Here is a 22,361-nt window from a genome sequence, read left to right on the forward strand (position 1 = left end):
CAGGCTGAGGGACTCCACCAGTGCACAAAGCCATGCACTGGGCCTCAAGTTTTATATAATCCTAATATATATAAAAATCCAGGGCCCTCACAACCAGACGGGATGACCAAACAGTAATAGTAACAACCACTCAGAAGCTGTGTGCGGCGACCGGATCAGTGAGGGGGACAGTTAGAGGCAACCAGGCCAGTGGAGGGGGGGGGGGCAGGTGGGGGCAACCAGGCCAGCAGGGGAAGCAGTTGGGGGTGATCAGGTAGTCAGGCAGGTGAGCAGTTAGGAGCCAGTGGTACCGGATTATGAGAAGAATGTCTAACTGCTGGTTTAGGCCTGATCCCTGGGATTGAGCCTAAACCAGCAGCTGGACATCCCCTGAGAGGTCCCAGATTGGAGAGGGTGCAGGCTGGACTAAGGGGACTCCTACTCCCCGTGCACAAATTTCATGCACCATGGCCTTTAGTGCTTAATATAATAGATAGAAAACAAATACTGACTGGATCAATTAGTTTGGCAAGTTTTTCTTTTGTTATCAAGTATGGTTGGAAAAGCACCTTTGATATCAAGTAGGACTAACAGCAGAGTTTCTCTCTAAGGATTGCCATTACTTGTTATTTTTTCTAGGGTTATGTTGCCTATCTATGCATAGATACAAAGACCCATTGCTTTGCCCTTGAAGCTTTTTTTTTTTTAATTTAAAGTAGAAGAGCAGTATGATTTTTATTTTCAAGGTATAAAGCTGTCAATTTTTTGCCAAGTGATGAGTATATAAATTAAATCTATAATATTAAAGATTATAGTAGAATGTGAGATGTTACATTCTTCTTTTTTAAGGTGAACTCTAAACCCACTTTTACTTGTGATCCCACCACACAGTAGGTACCAGTATGTATAGGGCCAGGCCACAAAAGCACTACAAGAGAAGTAAATGCTCTGCCAGTCCTTTCTCGTAGTTGGAGGAAGTGAAGGGGATGTCCTCATGCTGAAACACTTTGCATATAGTGAACAGATTGGATAGGCTTCATTTATTTCCACTATTGTACTTATCAAAGTGTCTTCATGGTATTTTTGTAGCTTCTCAAAAGACAGACATATTGTAACACAAAATAGATGTGGATCTTTGACAAAAACATTCTTGAAATACACTGTGAATGTAAAAGACACACAGCTTCAAAAGAGTGTGATTAGATTTGTTATTCCTCAAACACTGCAATCACAGAAGGCAAGTAAGAAATGTGCACAAAAAGCTAAAGTAGGAAGTTTTGGGTAAACTGTCACATGACCGTTAATAAAAAGATGGTCAATCAAATTAAAGCAACCAATGTCCACTATTCATAAGATCAACTTAGGAACCTATTCAAAATACCAATTTCTACAGCCTACCTGTCTGTAGATTCTTATTCAACAGATATGCTCCAGGCTCTAGAACCTGAAAATCTGGAATTAAACATTTGCCACCCAAAATTCCAGTGCACAGCCAGGCTTAGGAACCAGGTACTGTGCCCTGGGGATAAGAATGAGGAAAGCTGATGGCTGGTTACTGGTATATTTCAAGCAAGGAAAGCAAAACCTAAACTAAGGTAGTAATGCCGGGAACAGAGAGTAAATCAGATATTTGGGAGACATTTTATGGGTAGATTGGACAGACAGGGTTGTTTCCTCTGAGAACTCTCTCCCTGGCTTGTAGATGGTGGTCTTCACACTCTATCTTTATGTAGTCTTCCATTGTGTGTATCTGTTCTAATTTCTTCTTCTTTTTAAAAAAATGTTTAATTTTTTTTCAGTTACAGCCATATTGGATTAGGCTCACTCCAATGACCTCATTTAACCTTGAATACTATTTGCAACTACTATAGTCATATTCTGAGGTTGGGGGTTTGGACTCTGACACATGTATTTGGGGAACAGGAGGGAGACCCAACTATGTGCATAATACCTAATTAGTAAATAAATTAAAATGGACCAGCCAGGTCCTTATCAGAGCATAAAATGCTCCCTAATTTTTATATTCCCTTGACTTTCATCCCCTTCCTCTTTTGTTCAGGTTATGCAAAATCTCAGAGAGAAAGTAATTGAAAAAATAATATTACATCCAGGATGGGCTTCTTGCTAGAATCCCTTTCAATACCAGAAGTTTAATTGTCTAAATACTAGTGGTCCTAAACCCTGTCACAAGAAATAGTCTTAGGGAATCCTTCTGACATTGACCTGCCTCGGGGCTTCAAAAGAACTTACCTGAGGACTCTTTTCAGTTTCCTTCCCATGTAGTAAAAAAGGAATTAAAGTTATTTTTCATTCATTGCCTTCTATGACTATCAGCATGCAGGGAAACCATCTCAGAATTTAATTTTATTTATAAAGTGTACTTATCAGGACCATTTTGTTGTGCGTTATAGAAACGACTCAAATGATCAAAGGCACTTTACTGGCTCATGGACCCCTCGAAGTTTAAGAACTGGAATGAAGTTTCAGAGTCAGCCTTCTTTGGGATCTATCAACTAATACATTCTCACCAGACCTGAGATTCTATACTGTAATTCCAGTTTTAAAATTCTAGACTGTGATAGGAATCATAAGAAGTTTTATTTCACATTCACAAAATGGATTTAAGAAAATGTTAAAGTATCTGACAATATTAAATGCTAACAAAAATGCAGCATTATTTGAACATGTATCTTTACACTATTCGCCTGGTGCACAACCTCTCCAATTGGGGACCTCTTGGTGGAAATCTGATCGAGAGTTGGACATCCTTCTCACAATCTGGGACTGCTGGCTCCTAACCACTAATCTGCCTGCCTGCCTAATCACCCCTAACTGCCTCTGCCTGCTTGCCTGATTGCCCCTATCTGCTCTCCATTGCCAGCTTGATCTCACCCTCAGCTGCCTCTGCCTGTCTGGTCATCCCTAACTGCCTATTGCCAGCCTGATCTTGCCTTCAACTACCCTTCCCTGCTGGCTGATCTCTCCCCCAATGGCCTTTCCCTGCGGAACTCACTCCCAACTTCCTTTCCCTGCCAGCCTGGTTGCCCCCAAATACCCTCCCCTGCTGACCTGATCTTACCCTCAACTGTCCTCCCCTGCTGGCCTGGTCATCCCCAACTGCCCTCCCTTGCTGGCCTGATCTCACCCCCAACTGCCCTTCTCTGCCAGCCTCATCATCCCTAACAGCCTCTGCCTGCCTGATTGCCCCTAACTGCCCTTCCCTGACAGCCTGATATCATCCCCAACTTCCCTCCCCTGCTGGCCTGATCACCCCTAACAGCCTCTGCCTTGGCCCCCACCACCATGGCTTTGTCCAGAAGGAAATCAGACGTGTAGAAGATGGCTGGTTGATCCAGTCTAATTAGCATATTACCCTTTTAGTAGTATAGATAGATTATATAGGATAGGATTACTTAAATGAGGCAGCAGGGAAAGGCTTTTATCAGGAGGAGATGCTCTTGGCAGACAAAAATACATAATCCCTATATCTGGACTGATAGCCAGCCATATACACTATACTGCCAAACTGATCATTACAAAATTGAAGGGCTTTTTTACACCTTACACCAAATAGCTGTTGCCTTAAAACCCTTCCTCAGACCCTACCTTAGATTCTGCCTTTGCAGTTCACCCGGGTTAAGTTCTGACAGGTCAGTTTCTATGCCAGTCTGTGTCAAAAGCTCTACTTCCTAGGAAGCCATTGGCTCCTCACACTTCACCCAGATTTGGTTCTAATTGGTCAGTTTCTATGCCAGTCAGCATCTCTAGGCCTATCAATGTGCCTGATCAGAGAGGTGGGACTGATCAGCAGCCCCAGTGGAGGGCCAAGAGAAAGAGAGGTGGAGCAAAAGAGAGAGGTGGATCGGACCCTGCTTCACTCTCCCCAGGCCTCTCTCTAGGCCTGATCTGCAGCCTCTCTGGCAGTCAGTGCTGGGTCCAGACTCCCGCAGCTAAGGCAGTCAGTTCTGGGTTGCTATGGCAACCCAGTACTGACTTCCAGTTGGTGGAGTATTCGATCATTTTGGATGTTATGGACCCTGAGTTTTTATATATTAGGATTCCTGGTAGGGGTGTCAAATGGATACTTTGTACAACAGTTAGGAATTATCTAATAAATTTGAAATTTTCCATATTCTGTCTCCAGTAATTTTATTTTCAAGTATATATTCTAGAGCAGTTTCTCAACCTTGCACAATTGACATTGCAGTTCAGATATTCTTTGTTGTGGGGGCTTTCCTGGCCTTTAGAGCATCCCTGGTCTCTACCTACTAGAAACCAATAGCATCCTCCAAGTTTTGAAACCAAAAATATTTTCACACATTGACAAATATTCCCTGGGGAGCCAAATCATTCTAGGTTAAGAAGCAACTGCCCTAGAGAAATTTTTATACATTTCCACTTATACATGTTCAAAATGTTCATAGCAGTATACTGTGTAAGAGTAAAAAAACAAAAAACTGGAAGCACCCCAAATACTCATTAGTGTGGAAGAAGACAAATTATGTAATTGAATGGGATACTACGAAACAGGATAAACTGAGAACTCATGGACATGAACAACAGTGTGCTCATTGGGAAGAAGGAGGGGGATGGGTGGAGGTAGAAGAGGCCATAGAGGGGATAAACGGTGATGGAGAATAAACAAACAAACAAACAAATAAATAATAAAACAGTATAAATTAATTAATTATATTTATGTGCTGCAAATGATTGGAACTTAGGAACATAACATTGAATGGAAAAGTTACAAATACATATATTTTCATTTACATATTATTGCCAGCATGTAAACCAAACAATATGTTTAGGGATTCAAATACATGAGCTAAAATGAGAAGGAAAAGCAAGGGATAGAGAAAATTTAGTTTTGGTTAAAAAAGATTAAGGAATTTTAAAAGGCTCTACAGAGAACTTGAAAGGTACACAGGACACTTGGATATCTATGGTTTGTTATTTCTGATGTATTTGCAATTTTATTTTTAAACTACTAAATATTTAAAAATATTTTCCTTTAAAAGTAAGAAGCAAATATTTTAACTTTATAAATCATATAAAACAATTCAATCACACCAGAAATGTCTTTTGATTTATTTAATCATTTTGATTTGTATATTTGAACTGATATAAAATGGTAATAAATCATTTGAAAAGCCAAATTTGGATATTGCTTAGGAAAGTTTGGAGGTTAAAACAAACTCTATTAACCACTCATCAAGAAAGACATCCTGTCTTCAAAGCAATGGCCACTAACAGATAACATAGAACTAACTGCTTTAAAAGCAGAACCTTTTTTTTTTCTTCTTTCCCCCCACCCCCCCAGTGGATAATCTAGTGGCTGTAATCAGTGCACAGAGTGAACTCCCTCTTGTAAAAAGCCCATCAATTGTTTTTTGCTAATTAAGATGAATATTATTCTTGTTAAATGAACCAAAAAGTTTGTTTGAAACCAGAAATCCCAACAGAGATCTATATTCTGCAAGAATAATTGCATGCAATTTTAATTGAAGGAAAAGGAAAGGACTGTTTTTATCTTTGCTTTCTTCCAAATCTTAAAAGTAATCAATCTGTTGGCTAATTAATAAAGATTTAATACTATTATCTGACCTAAAAATTGACATTGGACATATTGGAAAAAGTGGTAGAATTTTAAAAGATAAATGGCAAAATGACTATTGACTACAATTAACTCCAATATACAATTTTTGTCTTTAATAAAATTAAAATATTTTTATTAATGTCCACAGAAGTAAAATATATTATACTAGTGGCCTGGTGCATGGATTCATGCACATTGAAAGGAAATTAATTAGAAGAAATATTTTAATATTGCTAGTCACCCTTTCTCTATAATAGAAGTGTCAACCAAATTCTTGATCAACAATGACAGATTGAAACACACACGTGTGATTGGTGTCAGCAAAAGCTGTATATGTCTTGCCCATGCATGAGTCAACTTAGCCTTTTATATATAAAGACTAAACTTGCTTAATTAGATCTGCTTTCTTATTTAGCTAATTTTTTTCCAGTCCACTGAAGCACCCAACTTCTCTTTCAGGTAATTGTGAGCAGCACAGCAGTAAATATCAACATGAAGCAGATTTATTATTGTAGAACACACAGGGAGATCAAAAGGTAAAATATTTGACTGCAACAGTGTTTGACTATATTCTGTGCAGTGAGGAAACCTGAAGTCATTTTCAAGGTCCACCATTTCTTATTTCTTTTCAGTTGAATCAAGTTTCTAAACTTTCTAAATCTCCATCTTCTGGCTAATTAAGAGAAAATAGAATTCCACCAAGTTTCCTATGTACCTACTCCAGGACTTCTGTGAGGATCAAATGAGATGAGGCACATGAAAACACTTCATAGACATTTGGTTAAAGTGTAAAATGTTTGCATCTGGCTATAAAGTAAGTCTAGTTCCTGAGTTAAAGAAACTCCAAGGAGGCTAGTTCCTAGGAAGAATAAGCCAGACACCATTTACCCGGTGCCTACAGCCACTGTTTCAGGGCTGGGCTGGGCTGTGGGTTGTATTTTGGGCCATGGGGTCTCAACAGTGTTGGCTGCAATTTGATGGGGTGTCGCTCTGGGTGATGGTGGGGCCTGTGTCCCATTTGGGAGAAGATGAGTGTTGCTTTGTGGGTGCCAGGTCCATGGTGCTGTTTCTCTGTAAATGGCCAGTGTGCATTACAGCATCTCTTGCATTGAGTGTCTGACCCCTGGTGGTCAGTGTGCATTATAGTGACCAGTTGGATGGTCAGACACATCATATTAGCCTTTTATACATATAGAATAGCGGCTCCATGCACGAAGATTCATGCTTGAATGGGCCTTCTTTCCCCTGGCTGCCAGCACTGCCTTCATTCTGGCCCAGAGCTGCCTTTCTGCCTTCCTATGCTGCCCCAGAGGCCCGGAGTAGCTGGGGCAGTGCATAACACCTACATTGTTGCCATGGCAATAATACAAGTGCCCTGCTCCTGGCCACTCGGTGCCTGTGGATGCAAATTAACCCACCATCTTTGTTTGGTTAATTTGCATACTCATTCCTGATTGGCTGGTGAGCTTTGTGATGGTATGGTCAATTTGCATCTTTCTCTTTTATTAGTGTAGATTGTTGATTGAAGATTAGATGCTGTGACTATTCACAGAAATATGCATTCAATCCATGTTCATTAAGAACAGCCAGATTTGGGAATGAGAGAAAAAAATCTATTTTGTTGAAATGCAGATTAATTATATTGAGAAAATAGTTTTATTTAAATAGTTGACATTTATCACCAATCTATATTTTAAAAACTTGGTAATGCTAAAAACTTATTGTTTTAAAGTTTAGCTTTAATAGATATATAACTACAAAATATGTATCTATATTTCAATTCCATACATATAGTAATTCGGAACATCTGTGTGCTTAAATTTGCACACTTACAAATTAAAAAAAAAGAGTTTGAATAAACAGATGTTTTTTGTTGTTGTTGGTTTTTTTTAATATATTTTATTGATTTTTTTCACAGAGAGGAAGAGAGAGGGATAGAGAGTTAGAAATACCGATGAGAGAGAATCATCGATCAGCTGCCTCTTGCACACCCCCTACTGGGGATGCGCCCACAACCAAGGTACATGCCCTTGACCAGAATTGAACCTGGGACCTTTCAGTCCCCAGGCCGCTGCTCTATCCACTGAGCCAAATAGGTCCTGGCCAGATGTTTTATTTATCCAATAATTTATCATATTTACCTTGCACTGGTTATAGACAGGAGGTTAATTTTGTTAAAATGCTTTCTATATAAAATGCTGTGATATGTTAGTAGTACTAATGGTGGTATAGAATGGATACAAAAACAAAATTATGAATTTTGATTCTCCAATCTAGCAGATTAGCTAGCATCTTGGTAGCATAAAATTATTTAAAATATACATGTCTATATACAAATATATGTAGGAATTTGGCTCCCTAATCTTCAGAAAAGACTAAAGCTAGATTTCCTTTCACACATAACATACAGTGTTATCTCATTCAGAGCAAAGTGAGAAAATTCAGGTTAAATTTTAAAGTACATTTTAAAAATAATAATATGGAAAGAATATTATCAAGATACACATGCATAATCTCTCTCTTACATAATATAATTTGGATGAGACTTCTAATACTAGTATAAGTGAATTTTGCAAATGTATGAAATTAGCTTCTAATTCATTAAAACCTTTCTCATTCTAATGACTCCAAATCTCACAGTATTATCTTATTCTCTATATAATAAGTTTAAAGATATATCCATGTATTGCAAAATTCTAGGGCTAGAAAGGAATTTAGATTTTATTAAAAAAATTTCCAGTATAACTGACTGATTTAACACATCAGAAATTTTAAACCCAAGTACTAGTATATGAATTATCTTACCCAAAATCATACAACTGGCCTTTAATCCCTTAATTTTTACCAGTGGGGAATGGGTACACAAAGACTCCAACTTTTCAATGCTCTAAGCCTTTATAGTATCTTCTTTAGTTTGTGAGCTACACAATCACAAAACCAGTTCTGAAAGTGAAGATTTGGGAAGCATTAATGTGAATAGTATTTATTTCACTTTTATTATACTAGTAACACTTCACTTTTTCTTATGTGTGTTCAGTACTATCAAATACAGAAAGGTGTCCCTGAATAGTTTCCTCAGTGGTTAGAGCATTCACCTGCGCACTGAAGGTCATGGGTTTGATTCCTGGTCAAGCGCAAGGATCTTGGTCATAGGTTCTATCCCTGGCCCCAGTTGGGGCATATGCAGGAGACAACCCATCATTGTGTCTCTCTGACATTGATGTTTCTCTCTCTCTCCTCTCATCCCTCCCTTCCACTCAACAGCCTGTGCATTGAAGGTCACGGGTTTGATTCCTGATGTGTGAGTTTATTTTTAAAATTTTACTTTCATATTTTAGCTTTTTCTAGCCAGACCTTTTGTTCTTATGAAAAAAGTCCATAAAATAACAAATTCTTATATACTGAAAACCAATGTGAAGTTGCAGGTCTTTTTTATTTTAGTTTTTAAATCTTTACTTTTTCACACATATGCCTGGATTCTTTTGTATTGGAGTAAAATTAATAAAATAGCTTTACCCTCACTTTAAATCTTTTAATTTTATCAAATTAGTTTTTATTTTAATCATCACCAGAGGATATTTTTCCATTGAATTTTAGAGAGAGTGGAAGACAGAGGGAAAGAGAGAGAAATATCTAGAGAAATTTGGTTGCCTCCTGCCTGCACTCCAACCAAAGACCAGGCTGGGGAGGAGACTGTGACCACTGTAGGTGCTCTTGACTGGTATTGAACCTGGGACCCTTCCATCCACAAGCCAATGTTCTATCTATTGAGCCAAACCAGCTAGGGTTAATTAATTTTTATTTTATACTAGAAGCCTGATGCACAAATTTGTGCATGAGTGGGTTCCCTAGTCCTGGCTGGCAATTGGAGCCTATTGGGGCTGGCCAGCAGGGGGGAGAGTCTGCAGGAAGTTGGCTGGCTGCAGGAGATTGGCTGTGGGAGTGCACTGAACATCAGGGGACAGCTCTTGCATTGATCATCTGCCCCCTGGTGGTCAGTGCATGCCATAGTATCTGGTTGACAAGTTGTTTGATCATAACAGTCACTTAGGTTTTTATATACATAGATTTTTAGTTTCTTCTGGGATTAGGTAGTTGTTTTTCTTTTAATGGTATAAGATTATTTTTATTATGAAATTGGTACTATTTCAAATAGCCTATTTCTCAAAAAGTGCTTTTGTTTTTACTATAAGACTAATACATATTTAATTTAGGAAATTCAGAATGAAGAAGGAATAAAAACTATTAAACTACCCATTTTCCTACTGTTTTGTGAATCTTTTTTTCTAAGCCTACAGTATGATATAAATATTCTCTTCCCTCAATACACAAGCACACAGACATACAAAATATAATGTCTGTATTTTGTGCCCTACTTTTTTTTTTAGTTAACATAGTATTTTTTGATGATTGATTTATTTCAAAGTGATTTTTTTTTCTACAAGGAGAAATTCTTTCTTTTATGTGGAATATCTAAGAACCATTTGGGGAAAAACTTCATAGGGGACAACTTGCTGAGCAATATCATTTTACAATAACTTTTTCCACTCAGTAAGATTAATTTTATTGTTATTTGGATTGTAAAGAGGTTACAGTTAGAGACTAAAATTAAATATTGCCTTTTTAACTCATAAAGCATAGAGACAACAAAACTATGTGTTTAGACAAAATAATACAGTAGCTAATTTGCCTAGAAGTTATGCTATATGTCTTAGAAAACAAATACTTTTAAAATTTGCAGATGCTGCAAAGTCCTGGTCAAATATAAATGACAGTTTTTATGCAATATTACAAATTCCAAAGAATTCATATTCACTCACTCATTCTCAATTTGTATCCCAGAAATGCTTTTTCTTTCTGCTCACAGAATGTACACCACATTTATTTCTATATCTGTGATATTTTTAAGTAACTTATCCCAGACAACAAAATATAAACTCCACTATGTTCAACTGCAATCCCCCAGAGAAGGCAAAACCTTATATTTCCTTTGAAGAGCCTCTAGCATACGTGGTGAGAGTTTTGAAATGGCTATAGAATTTAAATATGACATCTATTTACTTCAAGAGTATAAGATACCTTATAATTACCAGATCATTCAACACATTTAACAATGATATTTCACTTTTATTTTAATAATTCACTTTTTCTCACTTGTCTTCAGTACTATCAAATGTAGAAAGAGCTTTTTACTCACCATTCTGGGAAAGATGAAATTTATCATTGTGCCGTGAATTCACTGGAAAGAAAAGAAAATATGAATTATACCCCCATCCACAGGGATCCCAACTACCAAGTATAATGCATCAAAAACAAAACAAAAATGAAGTAAATCTATTGCAGAAAACACAAATTAGTGTTGTAAGAATTCTTGAACATGCATTATGTGCTTTGGACAGAGCTACTTTAGGATTAAGCAATTGTTGTGATAAGTACTTTCAAAGTCAAGAATAAAGCATTTTATTTTCCACAAAACAAATCTTATAGGCTCAAGAGAATATTGTCAACAGGTGTTTTTTTTGTTTTTTTGTTTTTTTCCTTCTTCCTTTGGCTCTGTAGAATTTTACATTGATAGACATGGGTCAACTGTTTTGCATCTAAAACTCAAAGGGAAAATTGAGCGGCAGTTTACTTTTCTAGATTCAACATAATGACCATTTTATCATTTATATGTAAGTAAATTTCCTGTTTGGAATCTTGACCTAAAAATCTGATGTGAAAGCTGAGAAACAAATTAGGAATCTAAGCTCCTCCTTTTTCCCACTGAATAAATGATGATAAAGAGCTATCTACTTTTTTATGATTTTCTTTTGGTTGTAAACAAGGTTTTAATTGTATCACATAATAAAAACTAGAAAAAATTGTATTTTGAAATGATATTTGTTACTGATTTTTTTGTTTTAAAATTTTTTAATTAACATTTATTTTCACATTTTTATTAGTACAAAATAACCTCAAAATCTCTAATAAAAAGGAACATGTCAGAGTATAACAAATTATCCTTTTCTTATATCTTGGTAATTAATGTTATTAGTGTCAGTCATTTTTTGTTTGTTTTTAAGTGTCCTAAACTTAATTTAGAAAAAACATTCTGAATTCATCTCCTTCTGCCAAAATTAGATGATGGCTAAAGAAATTTTAGTAAGTAACATAAGCAGAAAAATAATTTGTTTGAATTTTTGGATGATGACGTTTCAGATCTTTCAATATTACAAGTGAAGTATTTTGAATAAAAATTATGTGTTATTGTAATTTGAAACTATTATTTCCAGGAAAGGTACTATTTCTGCAAATGACAACTAGCTAAAATTTCAAAGTATAAATATTATCTTCACAAATCTACTGGCTTTTTGCTGGAGAATAAAATTATGATTTAAAGTGTATCTTAATATTTTCACATAGAGAATATTTTATTTTTTGGATATTTTACTCTTTTAGAAACATTTTTATAGTAAATATGGGAGTTGGAATTGTAATAACTTAGGAATTCTCCCCACAAATGCAGTTTCTTTTAAGAAAATTATTTTTTCATAGTAAATAATATATTAATTTATTTTAAAAGTTTTACTTATTGATTTTTAATGAAAGATTTTTAATGGAAAAAGTTTAAACATAGACATACTTTGTTGCATGTGGTTTTTATTCCTAAAGAATTATTAATACAATTTTTGATATTATAACTCATATTTATAATTTCTAAATGGATTAAAAATTTTATCAAAATATTTTAAACACTAGCTCCTGAAGAGGGCAGCACGTTCTAGATATTACTGAATTCCAACCTCAAATAAGACAGCTTTGGCTTTAGTACACTTTTTTAAGAACTAGAGGGAAAAATTGGATATTTTTTATAGATGTCTACTCCCTTGATACAAATAATCCAGCAGAAATTCTAGGCAGCTGCATCCAAGGTCAAAACTGTATTTGATTATTAAAGGAGAACATTCAAATTAGACACCTAAAGCAATGTATTTAGAAAGAGTACAACAAAACTCTAGTAAACAGACTTTCCATGAGGAATGTGTTTTATCTTACTACTGTAGACAACTTTTCCTATTGGCAGTGCATTCACTTTCAAAACTATTAAAGGGGTTAGATTTTTTATCTTCTTGCACATTTCATTTCAATTGCTATGGCAACATTAGTTGCCTCAGCAGCAATGCACACTTTAATCAGATATTTCCTCCTCGTTTCGTTATGAGCCAAAACTGTAGTCAAATTTACAACCAAGTCCTGATGAATCTGATAACAGTTCTTATAATTTATTGGGCAACTTGCCTCCACCCACACATACAAATATTTTCAGAGAGGCTTGTAGCTGTTGGGCAAGTATAAGACTTGATAAAAATATGCATTTGGGCCCTAGCTGGTTTGGCTCAGTGGATAGAGTATCAGCCTACAGACTGAAGGGTCCTGGGTTTGATTCCAGTCAAGGGCACATGTCTAAGATGTGGGCTCAATCCTCAGTAGGGGGCCTGCAGGAGGCAGCCACTTAATGATTCTCTCATCATTAATGTTTCTATCTCTCCCTCTCCTTTCATCTCTGAAATCAATAAAAATATATATTTTTAAAAAGAATATGCATTTCGACTTTTGTACTTCATTTTTTCTTCTTTTGCTAAATCTGCCATCTTTTGTCTATTAGAAGTTTTCTACTAATTCAAAATGCACTCCAACAAGTCACTACCATGGGTCACCTGACTTCAATAGGCATAGGCAAGCCAACAAGTAAAGGAAACAACTTCTAATATTCAAATATCAACCCCCAACAAGACTACTGAATTATTTCCCATTTATGGGAACATACTTTGGATTGATACATAGAAAAGGCTTTTTCTATTTCTTGAAAGCAGGTAAGAGAAAGGATAATAACTGAAGACAGGGGGAAAACCCGATGTAAGAGAACTACTATAGAGTATCAACTTATATGGAGGACCAAGCATGAAAACCTTCTGGTCAAGCCTCAATAATACAATTTTAATGGGAAGTAAAGGCATGATGCATTAAATGTTGATGTCACTTGGGTGAATATTAATCATATGCATTGTTGGGCAAATGATCACTTTAGCATTTTGCAAAAGACTAGAGAAACTTTAGTAGGCATATAAGAAATATTTAAACTGTCTTTGAGTCTGATTTAAAGTGTTAGCAAATGATATTTTCATAAATGTTTGGAATTTTGCAAATGGTAACTATATTTTAATTTGATCCTATGTAATAAATTTTAAACTATAATTAAGAAGCAGTGATCTAAAGTCTTCCTAACAATTTTAGTGGCTGCTAAAATATGTATCATTTTCAGTAAACATTTTATCCTGAAGTTGTATAGTTCTCTGGTAAGAAATTGTACACCAGTGGCTGACAGTAATATTTTAGCATGTTTTTTCAATCAACATTTGGTAGTGTCTAATAAAATTTTCATTAATGTAGGCAGTCTAAAAGATGTTTTCTGTGGCTGGGTCAGCAGCAAGTTACTATATATATATATATATATATATATATATATATATATGGTGACTAAATAGAACATTCAATCAAAAGTTAACCAAATATAAATAAGATTATTTAAAATACAGGTCTTATGTATTTTAAAATTGTAATTAGGCTGAGTATTAGCAGACTATGCTCAAAATGTGATTATTAAAAAGCTAATTTCTCAATAATTATGAAGTTTGGAAGCCGTATAACTTTAGGAGTTTTCTTATGTAAAGGAGACCAGTGTTTTAGAAAACTGAGATGAGTGGTAGAAATTCAGATAAGTGGATTTCTATATAAAGAAAAGCTTAAAACAATTCCAAGTTCTTAATGGCACAAGGTCTGAAGCAGCAAGTTCCTTGTCTGGACACATTCCATAAACTATTTGCATATGAACTCTTTCTTTCCTGCTGCCTGAATTCTGGGACAACATTATAGAAAATATAGTAGAACCACTCCTCAAATTTAGATCTGGGAGTTAGGACGAGTCACTTCTTTAATGAATTTTTCAAGTACCAGTATTTTATGTCGGTATGGAAACCTAGCCACGATCTGCAAACAGCATATTCAGCAGCAAGTTTGCAAATCCTACTCTGGAGAAATGGTCTAAATGAGAAAACCAAATAGTTCTTAGTGAAGAGTTATCTAAAACCTCCAAGGGTACATGTAAATAGTTCCTAATTGGCATTCTTTCAAGAACCTCAGTAGATGCCAGGGAGTGACTAGAGAACAATGAGTTCCCCTTTCAGTCTTGACCTGGCTCTTCTGCCTAAAGCTGGGTGCTGCACCACTGCGTCCGTCAGACTGGTTCTCTTGATGAAAGGAAGATTTTGGCACCAACTTCAAACTCTATATTCACTTAATAAATATTAATTGCTCAATTAAGGATCCAGAGTTTTTCTTCTGTACCCAGAGAAATTAAAAGCTGAAGAGAAAATTGCACATCATGTGGGAATGCTCATCTTTAGCGAGATTGCTGAGTAAGATAAAGGAAAGTTGTAACTCCCTGGCCTGTGTTGTTCAGTGGTTAGGTGTTGACCTATGTATGAACCAGGAGGTCAAGGCTTGATTTCCAGTCAGGGCACATGCCCAGGTTGTGGGCTCAATTCCCAGTAGGGGACATGTAGAAGGCAGCCAACCAATGATTCTCTGTCATCATTGATGTTTCTATCTCTCCCTCTCCCTTCCTCTCTGAAGTCAATACAAAAATACATATGTTAAAAAAAAAAAAAAAAAAAAAGCTAAGTAGTAACCAATTTGAAGAGGAAATTACTTATTATTCAGTCAAAGTAATGCACACTTTTTGTGTGACACCAGATCCTGTATAGTTCTAGTCTACATAAGTTGGAAATAATCTTTTTACTTTGGTTAGTTTTGAAGTTTCCTGATGTGATTTGAATCACATGGAAAGAACCAAGGGGCTCCAAAAAGGTCTTGCATAATATCTAACCTTAGTGCACGCCAGCGCTGTTTGGAGCGTGAGCCTTGAGACCTTTTGAAGAATGTCTGTCTACCAGAAGCCTCTGTTTCTGTCTAAAGAACTGATTACTGGTTTTGCAATAACAAGAAAAAACTAACTTTCACTTTTACTCTCAAAGATGATAGAATATTACAATTTTCATTAAGTGTTTAAATCTCCACTGCCCCTGTAAAGGCCAAACCTTTACATTAACTTATGTTGTTTTAAATTCCACCTGCTGAGTCTGTGTTGCTGAGTCTTTGTTGGCAAATGGTCTTGAAACTTGTTTCCAAAATGCTCACCCACAAAAGCTTTTACTAGCCAATTCCATTTGGTTGGCTGTGCTCCAACACAGTCTCTGGTGAGCACAAACATTAGCTACAGAGAAACAGAAACTCCCATGGCACCCTGAAGGAACTTTTTGATCCGAATGACACCACTAGTAAACTGAAGTGTCCTTGCAAACTCATGAACGTTTCCTTATGTCAGGATTAGCAGCAGTAGGAGGAGAGGGCCGCATTTGTGCCACGGTTGTTCCACGTGTGTAAACCTAGGCCCCGACTTCAGATCAAAGACAGTCTTCAATCAACAAGTATTGATATTTACTCAGTGCCTACCATGTCTAAACTTAAGGAGGCAGACAAAGACAAAGAAGAGCTCTTTTAACATTCTGATATTTGTTGAATGAATGAAGAAAGCCATTGCTCATCTGTAAAAAACACAATGGTCTAACTAAATGATTGTGAAATGGACATGAAACAATATCTCTTGTGTTAGTCTTGTCTCTAACAATTGAAATGTCTAACCTATTTCATACCACAAAAGTCTTAATATATTTTAAAATCACTTCCTTTATTTAAGTAGTTTTAATATCCTCAAAACACAAATCATATAGCTTTATCCTATATGGTCCTGCACCCCTCCATCTACCCACTTGGACTTTAAGGTTTTTTACTGAACTATTATTGCTCTGATTGAGAGCTTAATGAGGGCAGGGAAAGTCTGATTTTTGTTTGCATCTGGATAGTGCCATAGGGCCTGGTAAACAATTGCAAGCATTCAGAAAATGATTATTCAATTAATAAGGAATGAATAATAATAATAAAATGGTGTTGACCTAAATGCAAGAGTATTCAGCAAGTTAGTGTGGCTTCACTGGTCTTAGTTTGGTGGATGATATGAGACTTTCCACTAGACCTTCAAGAATGGATGGGACTTAGATAGTAGGCAGGAAGGAAATAAGGTATGTCTAGTAGAGTTAAGAACATGAGCAAAGGGATTACTTTGGATGCAAAAATATTAATGAAATATTGAATTCTGCTTGATGGGACTATGGGTTGTGTTATGGGTTAGTTGTGATTTTGTTTGGTTTAGATTAGTGGATGTTGTGGAGCAGCGTTTCTCAAGCCTCGATTTGCATACCTGGGGATCTTGTTAAGCTGCAGACCCTAATAGGTCTAGATTGAGTTGTGAGATTATCTAGTATTCTAACAAGTTCCCAGGTGTTGTTGGTACGGGTGCAATACTCTGAATGGCAAGACTGTAGAGAACCCTTAAAGCCAGACAAAGTCGTTTGGCTTTGATACAGCAGGCATTTGAGAATGACTTTACATTCTTAGGTTGTTAAACTGCATTTATGAAGATCAGTGTATCAATCTCATGAAATGTATGGTAACGAAGGGAGACTGTGGATACAGAAAAACCAGCTGGGAGGCTCTCTTATACTTTATCTGAATATTTCACAGGTTTAGTGTTCAATTACTTGTTGATTGATTAGTTTGTATGGACATGGTCAATTCAAAAGTACTTTCTCAATGGAATAATTGTGGGTCCAGTGACTCATTGTAAACAAGTCAAGTTTAGATAAAACACATGGGGAATCCATGAATATTCTTCCTGTTCTTTCCATCTGGAAAAACCATATTCATTCTTAAAAAGACTTGTAATGTTAACTCTTGTTCTTATTTTACTATAGAATTGTAATTATGCCTTCACATGTATTTCTCAAACTCTGATCTTATTAGATCATCAGCAGCAGCAGCAGCAGCAATAATTGTACAACTAGAGTTTTTTTTTTTCTTTTCTTTTGAGTGCTTATTAGTAGTGCCAGGCAAATTGCTAAGTTTTATAATTAAATTATTATAACAATGCTGTGAGGAATACTGCTATTGTCATCTCCATTTCTGTAGTTTTTTAAAAAAGAGTACTTGCATGCCCTAATATAGTGTCAGCTACATACCAATAAGTATGCTTATTCAGATAATGATCAATCAAAATATGTTCTAAGAAATCGCTGATTTCTTAGTGGTGCTTCTATTTTTGCTTGATAACTTGATCTTTGCTCCACGATTTCCCATAATTAAAATAATAACAAGGAATTAGTGCTTCCTATGTCCCAGTTACTACTTTGGGTAATTTACACATGTTATCTCATTTAATCTCATATAAGCTTATGATTTGGATGTTATTACCCTCATTTCACATATAAAGAAAATGTGGCACAAAGAGATTAAATAATTAGTTTGTTTCCATAGATATAGAGCAGAATTGTATTTTGAACCCAATGTGTTACTTATCTACCTTATCCTTAGTAACATGGAACTCTGTTTTCTTAAGTGAACACTGTACAATTCTTCAAATCATAATATTTGTGAAAAGTTAATTTTCTCACAAATGAAGGCTTATTATTTCTTAGCTTCTATCATCACACCACAGTGCCTGGCCTGCAGGAACTCCCTGTGGGCTGGCAGACATGTAGACATGAGGCAAAGTCTTTCCATGAAAGGCCAGCAAATCTCAGATAACCTGGGCCCCCATATGCCTCACCCCTTCAATTATGCTCCAAATCCTTTAAACCACAGTTCTATCTTCTAAAAGAATAAAGAGAATTTCCCCCATAACAGAAAGGCATATTCAAAAGACAGTATCCTTTAAACTTCCCTTACCTTTGGAAAAAGATATACAACCTCAGTGGTCCTTTGCTAGTAATGGGAAAATAATGGTGATCTTCTAGATATTTTAAGTGCCAAATATGTTAAAAACTATTTCTTGATGGACCAACTAAATTAGAGATCAAACATGAGTAAAATATTTTTATTTATTCCCCTACATGTTTAATTTTCTAATCTAAATTTTTTAATATATAAAATCCAAATTGCCAAGCTTGATATTGCAGTGTCATAATTTCTGAAATTACACACTTTCACATTTTGTTTTAAAGAAAATCATCCAGTTTTCCCAAGTACACCAATGTACTTTTCAGCAAATCCTTCTTTATAGCACACTCAAGCTCCACTTCAAAAAATTTACTTGCTGTTCTAATTTTGGCTGTGTCTCTTGCACACCAAGACATCTATAACATTGAACAGACTCAGTGATGTCTGCAGCGTCATGCTAGGATTCTCCCCATGCAGGGCCTATATGGTCTGTTCTTGCTGGAACTCACTTTAAGTTCATGCAGCCAGGAAACACTGTAACCTATTATTTGGCATGCTATTTGAAAATAATTTTATTATATCAATATAAGTAAATATAAAATGTTACCTGTGCACATGTCAATTTTACTCACTTTTCTGTCACTAGGAAAGTACAATGAATTTTTTTTCCTGGTCAGATGCTATTGATTGATATTTCAATATCAATTGTAGGTATTTGACTCCGTCTTACTATTCTATATAATGAAGAGGTAATATGCAAACTGACCATCACTCCAACACATAAGATGGCCACCATAAGATGGCCAGCAGGGGAGGGTAGTTAGGAGGGACCAGGCCTGCAAAGGAGGGCAGTTGGAGTGATCAGGAATGCAGGGAAGGGCAGTTAGGGGTAACTGGGCCAGCAGAGGAGGACATTTGGGTGTGACCAGATCTCAGGGGAAGACAGTTGGGAGGGACAAGGCCTGCAGGGACGGGAAGTTGGGGGCAACCAGGCTGGCAGGCAGGCAGTTATGGGTGACCAGGCAGGCAGGGGAGGGCAGTTAGGAGCAATTGGGCCAGCAGGGGAGCAACTAGGGGTTGATCAGGCTGGTAAGGGAGTGGTTAGGGGGAAGTCAGGTTAGCAGGCAGAAGTGATTAGAGGTAATCAAACAGACAGGCAGGCGAGCAGTTGGGAGCTAGCAGTCCTGGATTGTGAGAGGGATGTCAGACTGCCGGACATCCCTCAAGGGGTCCCAGCTGGGCTGAGAGATACACACTCCTCCCCCCATGCATGAATTTCATGCACCAGGCCTCTAGTCCTATCTAATAAAGAGGGAATATGCTAATTGACCCCCATACTGTCACGAAGATGGCAGTGCCCACCACCAATAAGGAGAGAATATGCTAACTGACTGACCCACCCTCAAAGATGGCAGTGCCTACAGCCACAAGATGGTGGCTCCCAGTCCCCTCAGTCTACCTGACCCGGGGAGTCAGGCATGTGGCAAGGCTGGGCTCCACTCTAGGCAGGCCTAGCCGCTCTGTGAACCTGCCTCTGGAGCCCCCAGTTCCCTTACCTCCCCAGCTGCCCAGGGCCACCCAAGGCTCAGGTAACCAGGGCCAGCCAAGGCTTGCGCTGCTGCCAGTGGCAGCACCAGAGGTGTGATGGGGTGATGCCTTCCCCTGATTGCCGGGATGCCCACCCCTGAGGACTCCTGGACTGTGAGAAGGGTCAGGCCGGGCTGAGGGATCCCCCACTCCAGTGCATGAATTTTCGTACACCAAGCCTCTAGTAATATGTAAAAAGGCCTTTACTATAAAACAACAAAATCCAGAATATCATCATTACAACCATACTATTAAACTTCTGAGGGGTCTTATTTTCTTTTCTTTCTTTTTTTCTTTTCTTTTTCTTTCTTTTTTAAAATATATTTTATTGATTTTTTACAGAGAGGAAGGGAGAGAGAGATAGAGAGCTAGAAACGTTGGTGAGAGAGAAACATCGACCAGCTGCCTCCTGCACACCCCCTACTAGGGATGTGCCCGCAACCAATGTACATGCCCTTGATCGGAATCGAACCTGGGACCTTTCAGTCCGCAGACCAACACTCTACCACTGAGCCAAGAGGGGTCTTATTTTCATTGTAAATCTCACAAAATATAATTGCTCTTTTTCGTTACTATTCCACTTTATTTTAAAAGGGGCTGGGGGAAACATCTCTGCATTCTTACCACAAATTGTATTATAAAAATTCATTAAATATAAGACTCTTTTTTTATAAATTGATCTTACAACTATTTCAGGATTATGACAAAATTTCATAGAAGACATTGAACTTGAATTTTTAAAATTATTTTCTTATTTTGAAAAAAGTTTAAGTCACAAAAATATTGCAGCTACAGTACAAGTGATATTTTTTCTAAATTATTTGAGAGTAATTTTCTAATATCACAACCCTATTAGTCCTGAATATTCTAACGTATTTTTTCTTCAAACAAGAAAATATTTCTTTAATAACTAAAATACAACCATCAAAATCAGAAAAGTGGTACATCACTACCATATAATCTTTAGACCCCATTCAAATTTGGCTTCTTGCCTCAATAATGTGCTTTATGCAAAATGATCTAGTTTAGAATAAAGCATTGGATTTAGTTATTATGTCTTTTTTTTTCATTCTGGAAGATTTTGTCAGTTTTCTTTTAAATAGTATGGATTTAACATTTTGAAGATTACAAATTACGTATTTTGTAAACTGTTCCTCATTTTAGGTTTGTCTTCTATTTACTCATTATTGGATTCAGGTTATCTATCTTTGGCAGGAAAATGGAAAAAGTGATTCATTTTTAATCTCAATGCTTACTATGTGTTGGCACATTGCTTATAATGTTTTTATTAATCTCAGAATAATGGTAAAATTCTTATTTTTTTAATAAGTATATTGTGGATGTGTCTGAAGTAAACTGTCAAATAAGCAATTATGTTTACTGTAGTTGTTGATGCCAGGGGAAACTAGACGCAACCTGCCCCACAATAAAGGGTTAGTGAAGTAAACCATAGTAATGTCAAACAGTCAGGGATAACACTGTAGCCATTAAAAATTATGTCTATACATCTAGTTCCTTGACATGAAAAGAAGGCCATAGCCGAATATTAAGTGGAGGGCAGGGGAAGCTTAGAAGAGTGCATGTATATTTATATGTACATATATTTTATATGTCATGGAAATACTAGTTTTAAAAACAGTGATTCTTCCTAAGCTCTGCAATTATGTTAGCAAATTGTGTCTCAGGTGTGACAGGTGTCCTCTGGTGTTCCATATACACAGACATCCTTGCCTGTGGGACAGCCTGAACCTTTGCTCACCTGCCCCTCTCTGCTATGGCAATGGCCCAATCAGACATTCCCTTTTATAGGGCTGGTTTCCTTTTCTCCCTTGCCCAAACCATGACTTTCCAACTAAAGAATATTAACCAAGCAATCCTAACAATAGGTTTTGTTGCTGACTGCAACTTATGCCCTTTTACACAAATGTTGTTGCTTTTAGGCCTACCAGGTTTATTTCAAAACTTTTATATTTCTGCAACCTGACCATTTTTTATTTGCTTAAAATATTCTGGAGTATTTTAAATATACATAGAAAAGTAGAGAATAATATGACAAATATTTATCTATACTAATAAAAGGGTAATATGCTAATTAGATTGGACATCTTCCAGACCCTTCAAGAAAAAGCCACAGTGGCATGGGCTGAGGTAGAGGTGCTTAGGGGCGACCAGGCTGGCAGTGGAGGGCAGTTAGGGGCAACAAGGCAGGCAGATAGGTGAGTGGTAAGAGCCAGCAGTCCCAGATTATGAGAGGGATGTCTGACTGCCAGTTTAGGCCCAATCCCTGTGACAGTCAGACATCCCCTGAGGGTTTCTGGAATGAAGAGGG

General features: G+C 36.8%; 1 protein-coding gene across 36 annotated transcripts in view; it reads right to left on the minus strand.

Moving 5' to 3' along the window:
- The window catches only part of ADGRL2 (adhesion G protein-coupled receptor L2), a 269,658-nt gene that overhangs the window by 197,392 nt on the left and 49,905 nt on the right, over positions 1-22,361 (minus strand). For all 36 annotated transcript variants that reach the window (XM_036447598.2, XM_045584407.1, XM_045584405.1 and 33 more), the window contains exon 2: positions 10,773-10,814. The gene's annotated coding sequence lies outside the window, so the exon portion shown is untranslated. The remainder of the gene's footprint in view (positions 1-10,772; positions 10,815-22,361) is intronic.

Source organism: Pipistrellus kuhlii, unplaced genomic scaffold (genome assembly GCF_014108245.1).
Source record: "Pipistrellus kuhlii isolate mPipKuh1 unplaced genomic scaffold, mPipKuh1.p scaffold_m20_p_2, whole genome shotgun sequence".
Lineage (NCBI taxonomy): Eukaryota > Metazoa > Chordata > Mammalia > Chiroptera > Vespertilionidae > Pipistrellus > Pipistrellus kuhlii.